Below are 21,697 nucleotides of genomic sequence, written 5' to 3'. Positions count from 1 at the left end.
AGGGAGTGATGGTACTGTGCAGTGTATATATACAGGGGCAGTGGTACTGTGCATTGTATATATACAGGGGCAGTGGTACTGTGCATTGTATATATACAGGGCAGTGGTACGGTGCAGTGTATATATACAGGGGCAGTGGTACTGTGCATTGTATATATACAGGGCAGTGGTACGGTGCAGTGTATATATACAGGGCAGTGGTACGGTGCAGTGTATATATACAGGGGCAGTGGTACTGTGCATTGTATATATACAGGGGCAGTGGTACTGTGCAGTGTATATATACAGGGCAGTGGTACGGTGCAGTGTATATATACAGGGGCAGTGGTACTGTGCATTGTATATATACAGGGCAGTGGTACGGTGCAGTGTATATATACAGGGCAGTGGTACGGTGCAGTGTATATATACAGGGGCAGTGGTACTGTGCATTGTATATATACAGGGCAGTGGTACGGTGCAGTGTATATATACAGGGCAGTGGTACGGTGCAGTGTATATATACAGGGGCAGTGGTACTGTGCATTGTATATATACAGGGCAGTGGTACGGTGCAGTGTATATATACAGGGCAGTGGTACGGTGCAGTGTATATATACAGGGGCAGTGGTACTGTGCATTGTATATATACAGGGGCAGTGGTACTGTGCATTGTATATATACAGGGGCAGTGGTACTGTGCAGTGTATATATACAGGGCAGTGGTACGGTGCAGTGTATATATACAGGGGCAGTGGTACTGTGCATTGTATATATACAGGGGCAGTGGTACTGTGCATTGTATATATACAGGGCAGTGGTACGGTGCAGTGTATATATACAGGGCAGTGGTACGGTGCAGTGTATATATACAGGGGCAGTGGTACTGTGCATTGTATATATACAGGGGCAGTGGTACTGTGCATTGTATATATACAGGGGCAGTGGTACTGTGCATTGTATATATACAGGGGCAGTGGTACTGTGCAGTGTATATATACAGGGCAGTGGTACGGTGCAGTGTATATATACAGGGGCAGTGGTACTGTGCATTGTATATATACAGGGCAGTGGTACGGTGCAGTGTATATATACAGGGCAGTGGTACGGTGCAGTGTATATATACAGGGGCAGTGGTACTGTGCATTGTATATATACAGGGGCAGTGGTACTGTGCATTGTATATATACAGGGCAGTGGTACGGTGCAGTGTATATATACAGGGCAGTGGTACGGTGCAGTGTATATATACAGGGGCAGTGGTACTGTGCATTGTATATATACAGGGCAGTGGTACGGTGCAGTGTATATATACAGGAGGAGTGGTACTGTGCGGTGTATATATACAGGAGAGGTGGTACTGTGCGGTGTATATATACAGGAGGAGTGGTACTGTGCAGTGTATATATACAGGAGGAGTGGTACTGTGCGGTGTATATATACAGGAGGAGTGGTACTGTGCGGTGTATATATACAGGAGGAGTGGTACTGTGCGGTGTATATATACAGGACAGTGGTACTGTGCGGTGTATATATACAGGAGGAGTGGTACTGTGCAGTGTATATATACAGGAGGAGTGGTACTGTGCGGTGTATATATACAGGAGGAGTGGTACTGTGCGGTGTATATATACAGGACAGTGGTACTGTGCAGTGTATATATACAGGAGGAGTGGTACTGTGCATTGTATATATACAGGGCAGTGGTACGGTGCAGTGTATATATACAAGGGAGTGATGGTACTGTGCAGTGTATATATACAGGGGCAGTGGTACTGTGCATTGTATATATACAGGGCAGTGGTACGGTGCAGTGTATATATACAGGGCAGTGGTACGGTGCAGTGTATATATACAGGGGCAGTGGTACTGTGCATTGTATATATACAGGGCAGTGGTACGGTGCAGTGTATATATACAGGGCAGTGGTACGGTGCAGTGTATATATACAGGGGCAGTGGTACTGTGCATTGTATATATACAGGGGCAGTGGTACTGTGCATTGTATATATACAGGGCAGTGGTACGGTGCAGTGTATATATACAGGGCAGTGGTACGGTGCAGTGTATATATACAGGGGCAGTGGTACTGTGCATTGTATATATACAGGGCAGTGGTACGGTGCAGTGTATATATACAGGGCAGTGGTACGGTGCAGTGTATATATACAGGGGCAGTGGTACTGTGCATTGTATATATACAGGGCAGTGGTACGGTGCAGTGTATATATACAGGGCAGTGGTACGGTGCAGTGTATATATACAGGGGCAGTGGTACTGTGCATTGTATATATACAGGGCAGTGGTACTGTGCAGTGTATATATACAGGGGAGTGATGGTACTGTGCAGTGTATATATTTCAGCAGCCGCCCAGCCCAGGCCCCCAGCACTTGTCCTGTATATATATTATATATACTGTCATGCAGGCTGTATAGATACAGTATATACATATACAGGACAGGTGCTGGGGACCTGGGCGGCTGCTGAAGTATATAATATACAGTATATCAGCTGTGGCCGCCCCAGGTCACCCAGACTGTCAGAATACAGGGATACATCGCACTCACTCAGGGCGGCAAGGCTTGCCAAGGAGTTCCTCCAGAATCTGCCTGTCCTGATGTAAGTTCAGCAGTCAGCGAGGGGCGGGCGGAGGAGCAGAGCAGGAGAACTCTCCGCCCACAAAACAATGTCACGCTGGCTGCCTTGTTAACCCCGATGTGCCTGCACTGCCTGGCCCTGCACTGACTGAAGAGATGCTTGTGCCAGCAGGGCTAGATGCCCGCCCCCCGCATTGTGCCGCCCGGGGCGGCCCGCCCCCCCCGCACCCCCCTTCCTACGCCACTGGGGGCCTCTGAAAAGAGGGTGCCAATCGAGGTGGTCTTTTCTCCTGGGTTCTCTCCTTGGTGCGTTCTTGTAGGCGGCGATCTATCCGGACGGCAAGGGATATGTATTCATCCAGGGTACCGGGAAGATCTCGTACGGCGAGCTCGTCCTTCAGGCGACTGGATAACCCTCTCCGGAAGACACCGATCACGGGCTCGTCAGACCAGCGAAGCTCAGAAGCCAAAGTGCGAAACTGTATGGCGTATTGGCCAACCGACAGAGTACCGTGCTGTAAGTTGAACAACTCCTCCGTGGCAGAAGCCACCCGACCTGGCTCATCAAAGATCTTCCGGAAGGTGTCCAAGAAGGCCCGCAAATCGGATACAATGGGGTCCTCTCTCTCCAGTAGTGGGTTGAACCAGGCCAAGGCCTCGCCCTCCAGGTGTGATGCCAGAAAGGCCACTTTCGCCACATCCGTAGGGTATTGATGAGGGAGAAGCCTGAAATGCAGCTGGCATTGGTTGATGAAACCCCTGCACATCTTTGGATCCCCAGAGTACCTGGTGGGTTTGCAGAGGCGAGGGGAAGATTAGACGCCTCCTACGGCACTGGGATCCAACACGGGTGAGGCAACCGGAGCAGAAGGAGATCGCTGCAGATTCGAAAGCCGCTCGTCAACAGACGTCATGTAACTCAGCATCTGGGTCTGCATCCGTCCTTGTTGATCCAACTCCTGATGGAGATCTGCAAGATGAGAGGAGAATGATGCATCCACCCCCTGAGGGGAAGCTAGACGGGCCTCAAGGGTACGCATGAACGCAACTACCTGTTCCTGGCTCTGGCGGAGACTTGCGAGCTCCCTCTGAGCATCGAACCAGGCATCAGCGGGGTCCATGGCCTGGGCAAAATCTGTCACACCCTACAGACGTGTCTATCGGGTGGACCCACTGGACCGCAAATACAGCGGTTACTGATACCAGGAAGGGAGAACCAGACCAGGAAAGCAGGTTCAAACGCTTTATTGTACAGTAATACAAACACTAGGGGAGACACCCCAAAGGAAGGCCACAGGGCCACAACACCAGAAAGCCTCTAGGGAGACCAAGGCTTGGAGTGACCCCTATACAGGGATTTCCCCTAGACCACCAATAGAGGGTCCGATGAGGCAGACACCTGTGTTAAACCGACCTAGGAGGTAGGAAGAAATGAATAAACAAAACAGGGCTGAATGTGGAACTTGGAAGCAGGAAGAAGACTGCAGGGAACCACACAGGATACTGGACTCAGGATAATGTGGAGACCAGACTCGATCCTAGGGAAAAAAGGAACACAGAGTAAGACAGGCAAATTGGACTGATAAGCCTAGCAGGATAAGACCTGGAGCAGCAACTTCAGGATAATAGAAGTTGCCCAGGCGGCGTCCAGGAGTGACTGAGATCCTTATATACCTCCAGCCTCCAGGTGATAGGCCGGGAGGAGGGGCAGTGAGTAGGGAGGGGCTGACCCTTTAAGAAGCCAGAGAGCTAGCTAGCCTGCCCGCCCCCTATGCACTCCCTAGGAGAGGGAGAGAAAGGAGGAAGTGCAGCAGACATGGGAGCAAGGACCCGGGCAGCATGTCTGCAGGGACGGACCCCGGAGCGCCGGCGGACGACTGGAGCGTGACCCTGCTGGCTAAGGACAGGACCAGAAGAGGTAAGAGCAGGCGGGGAAGAGAAAGAAGGCGCCCCGGACTGCGAGGTGGTGACACGCCCCTTTAGTCTCTTGCCAAATTTTAGAAAATTCCAAGGACAGGGAATCCGCCGCCGTTACACCTGAGGTGGGGAGAACAGGAAGTGGAATGCCGGGATGTTGCCCAAAGACCACAAAAAAAGGAGACTTAGATGAGGATTCACTAGGGTGATTGTTCTAGGAGAATTCTGCCCATGGGAGGAGAGAAACCCAGTCTCTCTGGTGAGCATTGGAGAAATGCCGAAGGTAAGACGTGAGAACTTGATTTATACGTTCTACCTGACCGTTGGACTGAGGATGATAAGCGGAGGAGAAATCCAGAGACACTTTCGTTAATCCGCAAAGAGCTCTCCAGAAACGAGAGGTAAATTGGACTCCTCGGTCGGACACGATATGCTGTGGAAATCCGTGAAGTCGGAAGACTTGATGTAAAAAGATCTTCACCAAGTCAGGGGCAGAAGGCGATCCAAGCAAGGAAATGAAGTGAGCCGTCTTGGAAAATCTATCCACAACTACCAAGATAACGGTGCAGTTCGAGGAGCGCGGTAAATCAGTGACAAAGTCCATGGCAATATGGCTCCAAGGAGCAGAAGGCACAGGGTGCGGATGCAGGGGTCCCGAAGGTAGCTGCCGAGGAACTTTGTTTCTGGCACAAGAAGAACAGGAAGCGATAAAATCAAGGACATCTTGGTGAAGTGTCAACCACCAATAATGGCGAGAAATAAGGGAGAGAGTCTTCTTGCCCCCAACGTGTCCTGCAAACCTGGAGGAATAACCCCAATGCAAGACTTTCACCCTGTCACGATTTGACACGAAGGTTTTTCCAGGAGGAGGGATGATCACGTTCAAGGGAGCCGCGGAAATGATCCTAGCTGGATCAACAATATGTGCCGGTCTCTCCTCTTCATCCAGTGGTTGATAAGACCTAGATAGGGCATCGGCTTTGATGTTCTTATTACCAGGTCAAAAGTGAAGCTCGAAGTAAAAAAGTCCGAAGAACAATGACCATCTGGCTTGCCGAGGATTTAGTCTTTTGGCGGACTGAACGTAGACCAAATTTTTGTGATCTGTGAAAATGATGAAGGGATGAACGGCCCCCTCGAGAACATAGTGCCACTCCTCCAAGGCCAGTTTGATGGCCAACAGTTCCTTGTCACCAATGGAATAATTTCATTCAGAAGAGGAGAATGCTTTAGAGAAAAAAACACAGGAGACTAAACGACCTGAGTTAGACCTTTGTAAAAGAACAGCTTCAGCTCCAATAGAAGATGCATCAACCTCGAGGATAAATGGTCTATTGGCATCCGGTTGTTGGAGCACCGGAGCTGTAGCAAATTCTTGTTTCAGGGTTTGGAAAGCCACCTCAGCCTCCAAGGGCCAGTGATTAGGGTTGGCACCCTTGCGAACAAGAGCAGAAATTGGTCTAGATAACGAGGAGAAATTAGGGATAAATTGCCTATAATAAATGGCCAAGCCAAGAAAACGCTGGATAGCCTTCACTCCTAGAGGACGTGGCCAGTTTAGAACGGCAGATACCTTCTCAGGATCCATCTTCAGGCCATCCTTAGAGACGACATAACCCGTACCGGAAGACTGCTCAAAGACACACTTCTCTATCTTCGCGAAGAGATTATTCTCCCTTAATCGTTGTAAAACTTGACGAACGTCTCGTCGGTGAGTAGATAAATCAGGAGAGAAGACGAGGATGTCATCTAGGTAGGCTACAACACTGGAATAGAGACAATCTCGAAAGACATCATTTACAAATTCTTGGAATACCACAGGGGGCAGAATGTGAGACTCGGGGCAGAATGTGAGACACAGGGGGCAGAATGTGGGACACAGGGGGTAGGATGTGAGACACAAGGGGAAAGAATGGGAGACATGGGGTAGAATGTGAGACACACGGGAAGAATGTGAGACATGGGGGCAGGATTTGAGACATAGGGCAGAATGTGAGATGTGGGGCAGAATGTGAGACCCAGGGGGCAGAATGTGAGACACAGGGTGGCATAATGTGAGACACAGGGGGCAGAATGTGAGACACAGGGGGGCAGAATGTGAGACACGGGGGCAGAATGTGAGACACGGGGCAGAATGTGAGACACAGGGGGGCAGGATGTGAGACACGGGTGGCAGGATGTGAGACACGGGGGGCAGAATGTGAGACACAGGGGGGCAGGATGTAAGACACAGGGATGAGAAGGTGAGACACGGGGGCAGGATGGGAGACACGTGGCATGGGGCAAGATGGAGACAGATGGGGTAGAATCATGGTACAGGATGGATACGATGGAGACAGATGGGGCGGTAGGATCATGGGACAGATGGGTCGGGATCATGGGACAGATGGGTCAGGATCATGGGACTGATGGGTCAGGATCATGGGACAGATTGGGCAGGATCATGGGGACAGATGGGGCAGGATCATGGGACTGATGGGGCAGGATCATGGGACAGATGGGGAAGGATGGGGAGATCATATTGGGGCAGAATGGATACTCATGAGAGCAGAATGGGAAAACATATGGCTGGAACCAGGAATGAGATACACGGGGCCAGGATGGGGGATATTATTACCATAGGAGCTAATTAAGGGATATTATTACTGCAGTGATGTATTTATTTTATTTTTTGAGCATACTGTGTTAAATGGGGGGCAGTCCTGTTACTGTGCAGAGCAACACTATGTTAAGTAAAATTAAGTAATGTGTTCTGCAAGCGGAGTTCTAGATACCTGTGTTATTTCCTGCAGAGACGAATCCTGGCTGGAAGACGTGATGGCGGTCTGTGCTGGGTTAAGATGAAAAGCGAAACTGAAGGACTTCACCTAGAGATGTCACTGGTGAGTCAGTGTGTTACCTATACACTATATACAGAGTTCCTGTGTACATTGTCACCAGTGATCACTGTATTACCTTTACACTGACACTATATAGAGAGCTCCTGTGTATGTTGTCACTGGTGATATGGTCACTGGTAATCACTGAATTACCTGTACACAGACACTATATACAGAGCTCCTGTGTATAATGTCACCGGTGATCACTGTATTACCTGCATACTAAGTACAGATCACCTGTGTATAATGGCACTTTTGGTGATAGTGTTGTGTTTTTTTTTTTACTAATGATCAGTATTGTAGTATTCAGTCACTATGTGGTGGTAATATGTTGTCCAGCCATGGTGTAGCGGTATGTGTCCCTTGTATGTGCTATTATTCGGTCACTGTGGTGGTAATATGTGGTCTGGTCATGGTGTGGCGGTATTTGTTCCCTGTATGTGGTATTATTGGTCACATGTGGTGGCAATATGTGATCTTGACATGGTGCGGTGGTATTTGTTCCTTGTATGTGCTATTCTTTGGTCACTGTGGTGGTAATATGTGATCTGGACATGGTGTGGCGGTCTTTGTTCCTTGTAGATGCTATTGTAGGTCACTATGTGGTGATAATATGTTGTCTGGTGATGGTGTTGTGCTATTTGTCCCTTGTATGTGGTATTATTGGCCACTATGTGGTGGTAATATGTGGTCTGGTCATGGTGTGGTAATATTTGTCCCTTGTATGTGGCATTATTAGCCATTTTAAAAATTGAAAAATAAACAAAAATATACCTAAATTGTATTGCATATTTTAACAAATTTTTAATAGGTTAGAGTAGGGCCAAAAGAGTCTACCTTGATGTGGTGGCATATTAAAAAAATCTTTTGGCCAAAACAAAAGCTGCTGGCTATGTGGGTGATCTGGTGATGGGAACTGTTAATGTGTGATTGGTGAGAAGTGGAGTTTTTCCAAGAGAGAGAGGTGGGACTGTGGACAGTTCGAGGGGTGGAGCCTGGGCAGAGTGTCAAGAGGGCCCAGTATGGGGCAGCCCTGCCATCATGTGACAGACAGACGCCCGACCATAAAATATTTTCCTAAAGATGATTTCAATACATTATAGCGATGAGTAGAACCAGCAAAAAATGAATACACATGCTGAACAAAGTCAAAGAAATTTACTGTCTGTGGACAACACACTGCTGCTTTTACTCCCACCAAGTTCAGGCTGTGTCCAGCACAGAGGACATAGATATAATATATTGTCCTGACATATTTGAGGCATTATTGTATGACTGACCACGGCAGTTTGATAGTGGAATTTTGTCTGTTAGATCCTTTGCTCCATGAGAAAAGATGGGAATGAACATCAAGAAAGGATCCACAGGCTCACAGTCTTTAAGACAGTAAATGTCAGTTGATCTGTGTGTGCGATGTATGGCGTTCATTCTACACATATTGAATAACACTTTGACTCTTTTACTTCTGTAAAAGTAGTAGAAAGAACCTGCTGTCTCATTAAATCAATAAATTCCTCACAAATATTTGCAGATAAATATGACTGATTCCTTTTTTTCTGGGGTTTCCATACTTTTACTAAGACAAGATCTGATTTGCTCAGCAGCTCTAGTATGCCTAAATAGTTGCCATTTTTGCCGACCCATCTGATTGTCTCCACGAAATGGAGACACCTATGGAGGCAAGAAAACGGATGACAGAAACGACTCGTGTTAACACTTTATGCAATATTCCTGCTCTGAGCGTTGTTGCCCAAGTAATAATCTACAGTTCCAGTTCCTTTATGCCTTATCAAATATGCACTTTCAATGTGCTTGTCCGTTTTCATATTCTACTAGCATTGCTGTGCTTCCAGTCATTGATCCCCAATGCAGTAAAGGGTGATTCCTTCTTGGACATACAAAGCAGTACAAACTACTGTACCTTGGGATGGTGAATAGCGTAGCTATTCATGTATTAAACATGGAGAAACTGGATGACTGGTAGAAGGGTTGTAGATGTGGATGCTACATGTGAGGGAACACAGTAGTGTCTGACATTAATAAATATAACCCCAGACTCATAATGCAAAATGTCCAAATACCATGTCCTGGACACTATGGATCCTACTCCAGAAGCACTGATATAATTTACAGGAGAAAAAATAGGAGCGTTCAGAAAAATCATTAAAAAGATACAAACTTTATTATAGAACCATAAAAAAGACATATACAAACATATACTTGAGGAAAAGGTCACTAACAATAATCCCTTGAGACCCACACTAGTCCTCAAAAGATGTACTCCGTTCCGAAACGTGTGTGACATAACAAAGGTGCGACATGGATAACAGTGTCCATATATAGCACCAAGGGTTATAGACTACGCCCCAAGGGATGACGCAATATGATCCTAAATGAGGCTAACAGACAGTGCTGCCAAAATAACAGTCTATAATCCCCGACACACTAATAGGAGACCACTGGTACTGCCAATATAGTAGATGCATATAGCGTAAAAGACACAATACAAGCAGTCAGCTAAACATTCCGCTTACCCGGGTACAAGGGATCAAAAGAGTTGGGCGACACCCCCGACGCGCGTTTCGCTCCAGCGTCTGTTTGCTTTATCAAGGGGAAGTCTTCCCCTTGATAAAGCAAACAGACGCTGGAGCGAAACGCGCGTGTTATCCATGTCGCACCTTTGTTATGTCACACACGTTTCGGAACGGAGTACATCTTTTGAGGACTAGTGTGGGTCTCAAGGGATTATTGTTAGTGTCCTTTTCCTCAAGTATATGTTTGTATATGTCTTTTTTATGGTTCTATAATAAAGTTTGTATCTTTTTAATGATTTTTCTGAACGCTCCTATTTTTTCTCCTGTAAATTATATTAGTGTCTGACATTGCAGGAGCGGATTCTGATGTGGATGCTATAGCTGATGGAATGGTAGGAGTGGCTGTCACACTTGTTTTGAGCCATAATGTTAGTTTCCTCCTTCTCCTCAGCAACTCTCTCTTCCTCTTCTGTGCTCCACTCAAAACATTAAGTTTCATTTCTGCTGAAAGGGTTATTCACCTGGTGGCAGAAGGGGAGCCAGTATATTCTAGGCTTCTAGCACATTCAGGGGTGAGGAGACTGCTCCTTTTTCTCTGCTCTAACACCCTCTCCATATTACAGTAATGGAAACCGTGCACAAAAGAAATTTCATGACCTACACATCAGAAATGAGTATTATATAAATACTAGTGTTTTAGTCTCTGAAAATAATGGTAGATCTGTAGAAAAGAAAGACATGTACCACACATCCCAAAATCAGACGTAGATCTAATGCTGCTAGGCAAAAGACTCCAAATCCGAACATGAGGTTCTTAGTTTAACATTCTGCTCAGACTGCATGAAGCCCACTACCAGGCTACCGGTGAACCTTTCGGTGGGTCCCTTACTTTTTATAGCCTTAAAGGTGCGGTGCCATGCACCAATCACCACAGCTGCCACAGTGCACCAATAAGGCGGGTGACCTGGTGCCTCACAGCCTCACCCATGCTGCAAGGTTGTGTCCCCATATCTCCAGGCCACAGCGCCTCACAGGCATAAAACCACAGCAACAGTGGTCGCCACATCACCAACACCAAGTGAAATGAGAAAATAATGGTCTGTATAGTGAGGATATAGCATTAAGTGTATATAACAAACAAATAAATTATTAAATAAATAATACAATAGAAATGAACTGCATTTATCGAATAACAAACATACCATAAGGAAGAGGTATCACACACAGGACTTTGACATACGTTTTGCTTTTGGATTTCTCAAGGAGAAATGGGGACAAACAACACCACCTGTAATTCAGGATGGAGTCTTTTTTATGTTCTTCTATGGCCCAGTCTAAAGCCCTGGGGTAGTACACTCTGTAAAGATGAAATACTTACCCCCACTTGCTACCTAGCCATAACATAGGCATTTTCTCTTCTGCTGTACAGTTCTCCTTCTTCTCATTGACTGTACCATTTGAGTGTCTCTGACCGCTACTAGCAGAAAAACAGAAACTTTTTAAAGGGAACCTGTCACCCCAAAAATCGCGGGTGAGGTAAGCTCACCGGCATCAGGGGCTTATCTACAGCATTCTGTAATGTTGTAGATAAGCCCCTGATGTTACCTGAAAGAGGAGAAAAAGACGTTATATTATACTCACCCAGGGGCGGTCCCGCTGCTGGTCCAGTCGGATGGGTGTCTCTGGTCCGCTGCGGCGCCTCCCATCTTCTTTCCAAGACGTCCTCTTCTGATCTTCAGCCACGGCTCCGGCGCAGGCGTACTTTGTCTGCCCTGTTGAGGCCAGACAAAGTACTGCAGTGCACAGGCGCCGGGCCTCTCTGACCTTTCCGGCGCCTGCGCACTGCAGTACTTTGTTCTGCCCTCAACAGGGCAGACAAAGTACGCCTGCGCCGGAGCCGTGGCTGAAGATCAGAAGAGGACGTCTTGGAATGAAGATGGGAGGCGCCGCAGCGGACCAGAGACACCCATCCGAACGGACCAGCAGCGGGACCGCCCCTGGGTGAGTATAATCTAACGTCTTTTTCTCCTCTTTCAGGTAACATCGGGGGCTTATCTACAGCATTACAGAATGCTGTAGATAAGCCCCTGATGCAGGTGGGCTTACCTCACCCGCGATTTTCGGGGTGACAGGTTCCCTTTAAGCTCTGAATGCTAGTAGGAAAGCATGGCTTCCATTATGGTGCTGACTTCTCTCCCAGTCATGTCACCAGCAAGATATTGTATGACCAATTAGGGGACACAGTGCAACCCTTGCTCCTAATAAGCCTCTCCACTTATAGTTAACTCATATCACACGTACTGTGTTCTTTAAATTTGTCTGCATCAACTAAATCACAGTACCCTTAATATAAAGCATAAAAAGATGCTTAATTATTATGGACATTATAGTACCTAGCAGTAACATATGGCTGGCGGGATGCAGCAGGTATACAATAACATAATATGTCATGTAATATAATATAATAAATCATTATTTCCATCGAAACAGACTGAATAGTATCCCAATAAAAGAATTCCATGTCCAGGTAAGATATTTAGAATGCTGTAATACAAATACAATATTTAACAAGATAAATTTGCTTCATATACTATGCAACATTTTACCTAACAATTTCAAGAAAAAAAAACTATTGCAGCAGATAAAACTATAAAAAACGAGGAATATAAAGTGCAGCAAATTGCTACTGTCTGCAATTATGTTAATAAGTATTCTAGAAGTCGATTGGGATTCTGGCAATGTAATTACTTCTCTAGCACATTGTACATATTCCCCAAGAACTGGCCTCAGCCAATGGGTGGGAGTATGAAAATCTATTCAAACAAGTGTGAAGCTAGTGATACTTTCAGCGTGTGAAGCAATTAGGAAATATTTGAAATTGAACCAATATAAACACAAATACTCATCCTACGCTCTCTAATTGGTAGGGTCTGGGATCAGTCAGCTATTGTTATGGGTTAATGGCAGGATGAAACATTCTATTATTCTGTTCATTAAAAGACATTCCTTTTGTGTAAAGCCATAACTAGCTCAGCCTTGAATAAAATAAGGAACAGAAGTAAATCGTAATATATACAATATATATATATATATATATATATATATATATATATATATATATATATATTTAATCCCAGAAATACTTAGTGATGTTGAGATCAAGGCTCTGTGGCGGCCATATCATATCTTCCAGGGCTCTTTATTCTTCTTTATTCTGAAGATAGTTTCCAATCCCTTGCCAACATGTATACAGCGCCACGAGAGCTGAGTTTCCGCAAACTGCCGTATACATATAGCGCTGTGATTGCGCAGGCTCACGCTGAGCGTCGCTGCTATCGAGTGCCGGTGTCAGCTCTATGTGAGAGCTGACACCCTGCAGCGATGCCCAGCAACGCAAGCATTTAACCAATTTGATGCCACTGTGACAGCGACATCGCAGAGGGAGAGAGCTACCTCTGTTCACCCATCAGCACAATGCAATGCAATTGCGTTATGCCGATGGTCTTCGTGGTGACCCTGGGCCGAAAGATGGCCAACGGGTCACCCAGGGACGGTGGCCTGTCAGCTCATGCTCAGAGCAGGTGCAGACGCGACTCCTCCCTGCGTGTCAGACGCTGCTCTTATGCTCTGCAATGCAGGAGCATTGCAGGGCACTAGATAAATGATCTGTCAGTGGAAAGTTAATGTCCCATCTTGGGACAATATAGAAAAGTAAGAAGAAAGTTAATAAAAACGGAAACATTATTTTAAAAAAAAATTACAAACGAAAGAGAAAAAAATGAAAAAATATATATTAATCCAATAAATACATTTATTTATGTAAAAAAAAGGAAAAAAGTGCACTTATTTTTTAATGTCGGGTCTGGAAAGACCCGACATATAAAACTGATCCATTAGTTAACCTTTTCAGTGAACATAGTTAAAAAAATAAATAAAAAAAGAGGCAAAAAACGATGCTTTATCATCATACCGCCAAACAAAAAGTGGAATAAAACGCAATCAAAAAGACCAATGTAAATAAAAATTGGTATCTCTGAAAATGTCATCTTGTCCCACAAGAAATAAGCCACCATACAGCTCCGTCAGCTGAAAAATAAAAACATTACAGCTCTCAGAAAACAGCAATGCAAAAATAATAAAAATAATTATTTTTTCTATAAAATAGTTTTATTGTGTAAAAATGTCAAAACATAAAGAGATATAAATGAGTTATCGCTGTAATCGTACTGACCTGAAGAGCAAAACTGCCTTATCAATTTTGCCACACGCAGAACAACATAAAAAAATTTATAATTCCGAATTGCTGTTTTTTGTAAAAAAAAAATGAAAAAAAAAGATCAACATGTGCCCAAAATTGGTACCAATAAAAAAGTCTAGATGTCCTACAAAAAACAAGCCATCACATGACTCCGTCAGCCAAAATATGGACAAATTATAGCTATCAAAATATGGTGATGCAAAAAAACAGTTTTTGCAATAAAAAGCGACTTTTACTGTGTGACAGCAGCCAAACATAAAAAAAGATATAAATCTTGTATCATTGAAATCACCCCGACCCAAAGCTCGACGCACATTTATCCTGCTCTCTGCGCTGAGCGCTTGCATCTGTAAATCTCTCAAATTCATGATTTAGATGGAATCCCCAGCTGAAGATTCCCTATAATGAGGCAGATGGAGACAGAGTGGACGCCATGTGGGTGCCTATGATCTGGCGGTGTCTGTCTTTTTAGGTGTGCATAAAAGTGCAGTCAACCATAGTTTTCTCACCTCTGTAAAAAAGGACATCACTGAACAGAGGCCAGATGGAGAACAGAGTTAGGCCAAGATCACACATACGCGAGATATGGCCGAGTCTCACAGGTGAAAACCCAGCTCTGGCACCAGTACTCCGGAGCGGAGCGTGCAGTTCCATGTATTGCTGTGCGGCTGCACGCTCCGCTCCTGAGTACCGGCGCCAGAGCTGGGTAAATCTGACAGGGAGAAGGACTTGGGGATCCTAGTTAATGATAAACTTTCCTGGAGCAGCCAGTGCCAGGCAGCAGTTGCCAAGGCAAACAGGATCATGGGGTGCATTAAGAGAGGTCTGGATACACATGATGAGAGCATTATACTGCCTCTGTACAAATCCCTAGTTAGACCGCACATGGAGTACTGTGTCCAGTTTTGGGCACCGGTGCTCAGGAAGGATATAATGGAACTAGAGAGAGTACAAAGGAGGGCAACAAAATTAATAAAGGGGATGGGAGAACTACAATACCCAGATAGATTAGCGAAATTAGGATTATTTAGTCTAGAAAAAAGACGACTGAGGGGCGATCTAATAACCATGTATAAGTATATAAGGGGACAATACAAATATCTCGCTGAGGATCTGTTTATACCAAGGAAGGTGACGGGCACAAGGGGGCATTCTTTGCGTCTGGAGGAGAGAAGGTTTTTCCACCAACATAGAAGAGGATTCTTTACTGTTAGGGCAGTGAGAATCTGGAATTGCTTGCCTGAGGAGGTGGTGATGGCGAACTCAGTCGAGGGGTTCAAGAGAGGCCTGGATGTCTTCCTGGAGCAGAACAATATTGTATCATACAATTATTAGGTGCTGTAGAAGGACGTAGATCTGGGGATTTATTATGATGGAATATAGGCTGAACTGGATGGACAAATGTCTTTTTTCGGCCTTACTATGTTACTTTTCACCTGCGAGACATTTGAGGGGGGATTCTGCTCTTCTAGCACTTAGGGACACTATACAGTGCGGCCCAAAAGTTTGGACACATCTTCTCATTTAGACCGGCGTCACACTGGCGTTTTAAACGGCCGAGTGCAATGCGATAAAAAATCGCATTGCACTCGGACCAATGTTAAGCTATGGGGCAGCTCCCACCAGCCAACTTTTTGTCAGCCGTTTTCCTTGGTCCGAGACAATCGCGGCATGCTGCGATTGTCTCGGACCGAGGTAAACTCTCAGCTCACTCGCACCCATATAAGCCTATGGGTGCGAGGGAGACAGCGCACACCACTCGGATATCATCCGTGTGATGTGCGTTATAAGCAGACCCCAGAAATGGAGGAGATGGAGAAATTCTTTTCTCAGCCTCCTCTGCAGCTGTGCTCCGATCCTCCCTGTGTGAGAGAATCGGGGCACAGACGCATGACACTCGGCTCCTGCTCTGCTGCGAGCAGAAACCGAGTGTCATTAGCATATCATAGTAACATAGTAACATAGTTAGTAAGGCCGAAAAAAGACATTTGTCCATCCAGTTCAGCCTATATTCCATCATAATAAATACCCAGATCTACGTCCTTCTACAGAACCTAATAATTGTATGATACAATATTGTTCTGCTCCAGGAAGACATCCAGGCCTCTCTTGAACCCCTCGACTGAGTTCGCCATCACCACCTCCTCAGGCAAGCAATTCCAGATTCTCACTGCCCTAACAGTAAAGAATCCTCTTCTATGTTGGTGGAAAAACCTTCTCTCCTCCAGACGCAAAGAATGCCCCCTTGTGCCCGTCACCTTCCTTGGTATAAACAGATCCTCAGCGAGATATTTGTATTGTCCCCTTATATACTTATACATGGTTATTAGATCGCCCCTCAGTCGTCTTTTTTCTAGACTAAATAATCCTAATTTCGCTAATCTATCTGGGTATTGTAGTTCTCCCATTCCCTTTATTAATTTTGTTGCCCTCCTTTGTACTCTCTCTAGTTCCATTATATCCTTCCTGAGCACCGGTGCCCAAAACTGGACACAGTACTCCATGTGCGGTCTAACTAGGGATTTGTACAGAGGCAGTATAATGCTCTCATCATGTGTATCCAGACCTCTTTTAATGCACCCCATGATCCTGTTTGCCTTGGCAGCTGCTGCCTGGCACTGGATGCTCCAGGTAAGTTTATCATTAACTAGGATCCCCAAGTCCTTCTCCCTGTCAGATTTACCCAGTGGTTTCCCGTTCAGTGTGTAATGGTGATATTGATTCCCTCTTCCCATGTGTATAACCTTACATTTATCATTGTTAAACCTCATCTGCCACCTTTCAGCCCAAGTTTCCAACTTATCCAGATCCATCTGTAGCAGAATACTATCTTCTCTTGTATTAACTGCTTTACATAGTTTTGTATCATCTGCAAATATCGATATTTTACTGTGTAAACCTTCTACCAGATCATTAATGAATATGTTGAAGAGAACAGGTCCCAATACTGACCCCTGCGGTACCCCACTGGTCACAGCGACCCAGTTAGAGACTATATATCGCATCCGATGATCTCGCATCAGATGCAATATGCCAGTGTGACGCCGGCCTTAAAGATTTTTCTGTATTTTCATGACTATGAAAATTGTACATTTACATTGAAGGCATCAAAACTATGAATTAACACATGTGGAATTATATTCTTAACAAAAAAGTGTGAAACAACTGAAAATATGTCTTACTAGATGGTGGCCCGATTCTAACGCATCGGGTATTCTAGAATATGTATGTATGTATGCATATAGCAGCCACATAGTATATAGCACAGCCCACGTAACACAGAGAGCCACGTAGTATATAGCACAGACACGTAGTATATTGGCCAGCCACGCAATATATTGCACAGCCACGTAGTATATAGCTCAGAGACGTAGTATATAACACTGCCCATGTAGTATATAACACAGGCCACGTAGTATAGAGCACAGCGATGTAGTATATTGCCCAGCCACGTAATATATACCACAGCCATGTAGTATATAGCACAGAGACGTAGTATATAGCACAGACACGTAGTATATAGCACAGACACGTAGTATATAGCACAGACACGTAGTATATTGCCCAGCCACGTAGTATATAGCACAGCCGCATAATATATTGCACAGCCACGTAGTATATAGCATAGCCACGTTGTATATAGCACAGAGACGTAGTATATAACACAGCCCATTCCGTATATAACAAAGGCCACGTAGTACATAGCACAGCGATGTAATATATTGCCCAGCCACGTAATATATACCACAACCACGTAATATATTGCACAGCCACGTAATATATTGCACAGCCATGTAGTATATAGCACAGCCACGTAGTATATAGCACAGAGACGTAGTATATAACACAGCCCATCTACTAAAACAGCCATGTAGTGTATAGCACAGGCCACGCAGTGTATTGCACAGCCCGCGTAGTACATTGCACAGCCCGCAAAGTACATTGCACAGCCCGCGTACTATATTTCACAGCCCGCGTACTATATTGCACAGCCAGCGCAGTACATTGCACAGCCCGCACAGCCCGCACAGCCCGCACAGTACATTGCACAGCCCACGCAGTACATTGCACAGCCCGCGTAGTACATTGCACAGCCCGCGTACTATATTGCACAGCCCGCGCAGTACATTGCACAGCACGTGTAGTATATTGCACAGCCCATATAGTATATTGCCCAGCCCACGTAGTATATAACAGCCCACGTAATATATTGCACAGCCCACGCAGTATATAGCAATGTGGGCACAATATCCCTGTTAAAAAAAGAATTAAAATAAAAAATAGTTATATACTCACCCAACGTTGGCCCCTGGATTGAAGCGGTTACCGACGCTCCTCACGCGCTCCGGTCTGAAGAGTGCATTGCGGTCTCGCGAGATGATGACGTAGCTGGGCAATACGTGGCTGGGCAATATACTACGTGGCTGGGCAATATACTACGTGGACATGCATATTCTAGAATACCCAATGCGTTAGAATCGGGCCACCATCTAGTATCTAAATAAGTTCCTTGAGGCGTCTAGTTTCCAAAATGGTGTCACTTGTGGGGGTTTCCATTGTTTATGCACATCAGGGACTCTCCAAACGCAACATGACACCAGTTTTTCTCCACATCTTGGGTATTGGCGTACTCAGGATAAATTGCCCAAAAAATGTTATGATGCATTTTCTCCTATTACCATTGTGAAAATAAAACAAATGGAGATAAAAGAACATTTTTGTGGGAAAAATGTGATTTTTTTTTTCACAGCTCAAGCTTGTGTGAAGCACCCGGGGGTTCAAGGTGCCCACAACACATCTAGAAAAGTTCCCCGATGATTCTAGTTTCCAAAATGGAGTCACTTGATGGGAGTTTCCTCTATTTAGGAACATCAGGGGCTCTCCAAATGCAGCATGGCGTCCACTAATGATTCCAGCAAAATTTGCATTAAAAAAGTCAAATGGCGCTCCTTCTCTTCTGAGCTCTGCCGTATGCCCAAACGGTGGTTTTCTCCAACATATGGAGTATCAGCGTACTTATGAGAAATTGCGGAACAAATTTTGGGGTCCATTTTTTTCCTTTTACTCCTGCAAAAATAGCAGCATTTGGGTCTAAACTTTTGTGAAAAGAAGTTAAATGTTCATTTTTTTCTTCCACATTCCAATAATTCATGTGAAGCACCTGAACGAATGTGGTTTTCAATACCTAGAAGGGTGCAGTTGTTAGAGTGGTGTCACTTTTAGGTATTTTCTGTCATGTAGGCCCACCAAAATCACTTCAAATGTGATGTGAACCCTATAAAAATAGTTTTGTAAAGTTTGTTAGCAAAATGAGAAAACGCTGGTCAACTTTTAACCCTTATAACTTCCTAACTAAATAAAAATATTGTTCAAAAATTGTTCTGATGTAAACTAAACCTGTGGGAAATGTTATTTATTAACTATTTTGTGTGACAATACTCTCTGATTTCAGGGCGCAAAAATACAATTTTGAAAATTGCAAAATTTTCAACAAAGTTCCAATATTTCCAAACAAAATTTTGAAACCACTTTTGGATGAGATGCAGCAGATTAAACATTTGAGAGCAAGGGGGTTTGTCACAGTGGTAGGCACAGCAGTGGACCCTTTGTTCCCTGACAGTCATTATCACCCCCAAGCACGCCAACATTTCTGTTTTCAATTTTACATATTCTTTGGTGTCCTGTAAGGCCAAATCATAGTAGGCTTTTTGTGGCTTCCCCGTTAAGTATGGCACCAAGGCTTCCACCCACTGCTCTGATGGGAGTTTCTCCCTTTCTGCAGCTCTTTAAAAAATGGTTAAAAAGGCCACTATGTTGTCACCTAGGGTAATTTTCTGCAAGGCTTTCCTCACTGCCTTCCGGACAGAGAAATTATTAGCAGACATTGAGGTTGGAGCTGTTTCTGTGCCACGAATCGCCTCTGTGAGTAAAGGTACCGTCACACTTAGCGACGCTGCAGCGATACCGCCAACGATCCGGATCGCTGCAGCGTCGCTGTTTGGTCACTGGAGAGCTGTCACATAGACAGCTCTCCAGCGACCAACGATCCCGAGGTCCCCGGGTAACCAGGGCAAACATCGGGTTACTAAGCGCAGGGCCGCGCTTAGTAACCCGATGTTTACCCTGGTTACCTACCATCGTTAAAGTAAAAAAACAACCACTACATACTTACCTACCGCTGTCTGTCCTCGGCGCTCTGCTTCTCTGCTTTGGCTGTGAGCACAGCGGCCGGAAAGCAGAGCGGTGACGTCACCGCTCTGCTTTCCAGCTGCCCGGCGCTCACAGCCAGAGCAGAGAAGCACAGCGCCGGGGACAGACAGCGGTAGGTAAGTATGTAGTGGTTGTTTTTTTTACTTTAACGATGGTAACCAGGGTAAACATCGGGTTACTAAGCGCGGCCCTGCGCTTAGTAACCCGATGTTTACCCTGGTTACCAGCGAAGACATCGCTGAATCGGCGTCACACACACCGATTCAGCGATGTCAGCGGGAGAGCCAGCGACGAAATAAAGTCCTGGCCTTTCTGCCCCGACCAGCGATATCACAGCAGGGGCCTGATCGCTGCTGCGTGTCACACTGGACGATATCGCTAGCCAGGACGCTGCAACGTCACGGATCGCTAGCGATATCATCCAGTGTGACGGGGCCTTTACTCAATCTGCTGTTGCTCTTGTCAGCTCTGTTGCATCAGTGGATTACTTGTCTCCTGTTGTGCCAGCTGCTGCAGTTGTTGCAGGTGCTGCTGCTGGCTTTGCACCAAGTGTCTGATCAGTTCCTTTATTTTGTCTGGCCGTTGTTCCATCCTTACGGCCACCTTCATCCAGTACATGAAGTTTGGCCACAGCCATCACACTTGCTTCCTGGGGATCTTGCCCGCATTCTCCACCAACTGTGGTAGATTGGCTCACTTCGCTGCATGTAAAGGTAGGCACAGGAACACTGTCTCTTTGTAAGCTAGATTCACATTGAAGGCTCAGGAGGAGGGATGCACAAATTAAATAGTATGCATGAGTGGCAAGAGGCAAAAAAATACTTAACACAGAGTAGTGGACAGGGTAACCCCTTCAAGATGCTAAGTTCACTAAATGCTAAAACTGACCTGCCATTGTGATTCTCCATGTCATTACAAGGTCAAAGACACCAAACATGTCTAGGTTATTTTTTATCTAAGTGCTGAAAAAAATTCCAAACTTTACTAAAAAAAAAAAAAAAAAAATTGTGCCATTTTCCAATACCCGTAGCGTCTCCATTTTTCATGATCTCAGGTCAGGTTAGGGCTTATTTTTTGCGTGCCAAGCTGACGTTTTTAATGATACCACGTTTGTGCAGATGTTTTTTTGATCACCCTTTATTGCATTTTAATGCAATGTCGCGGCAACCAAAAAAATTAATTTAATTTTTATCTCGCTATGCCGTTTAGCGTTCAGGTTAATCCTTATCTTTATTGATAGATCGGGCGATTCTGAACATGGTGATACCAAATATGTGTAGGGTTGATTTTTATTTTATTGTTTTATTTTGAATGGGGCGAAA

The sequence above is a fragment of the Ranitomeya imitator genome, chromosome 4 (genome assembly GCF_032444005.1).
Source record: "Ranitomeya imitator isolate aRanImi1 chromosome 4, aRanImi1.pri, whole genome shotgun sequence".
In the NCBI taxonomy this organism is placed as follows: Eukaryota; Metazoa; Chordata; class Amphibia; order Anura; family Dendrobatidae; genus Ranitomeya; species Ranitomeya imitator.
This window is presented reverse-complemented; position numbering follows the sequence as displayed.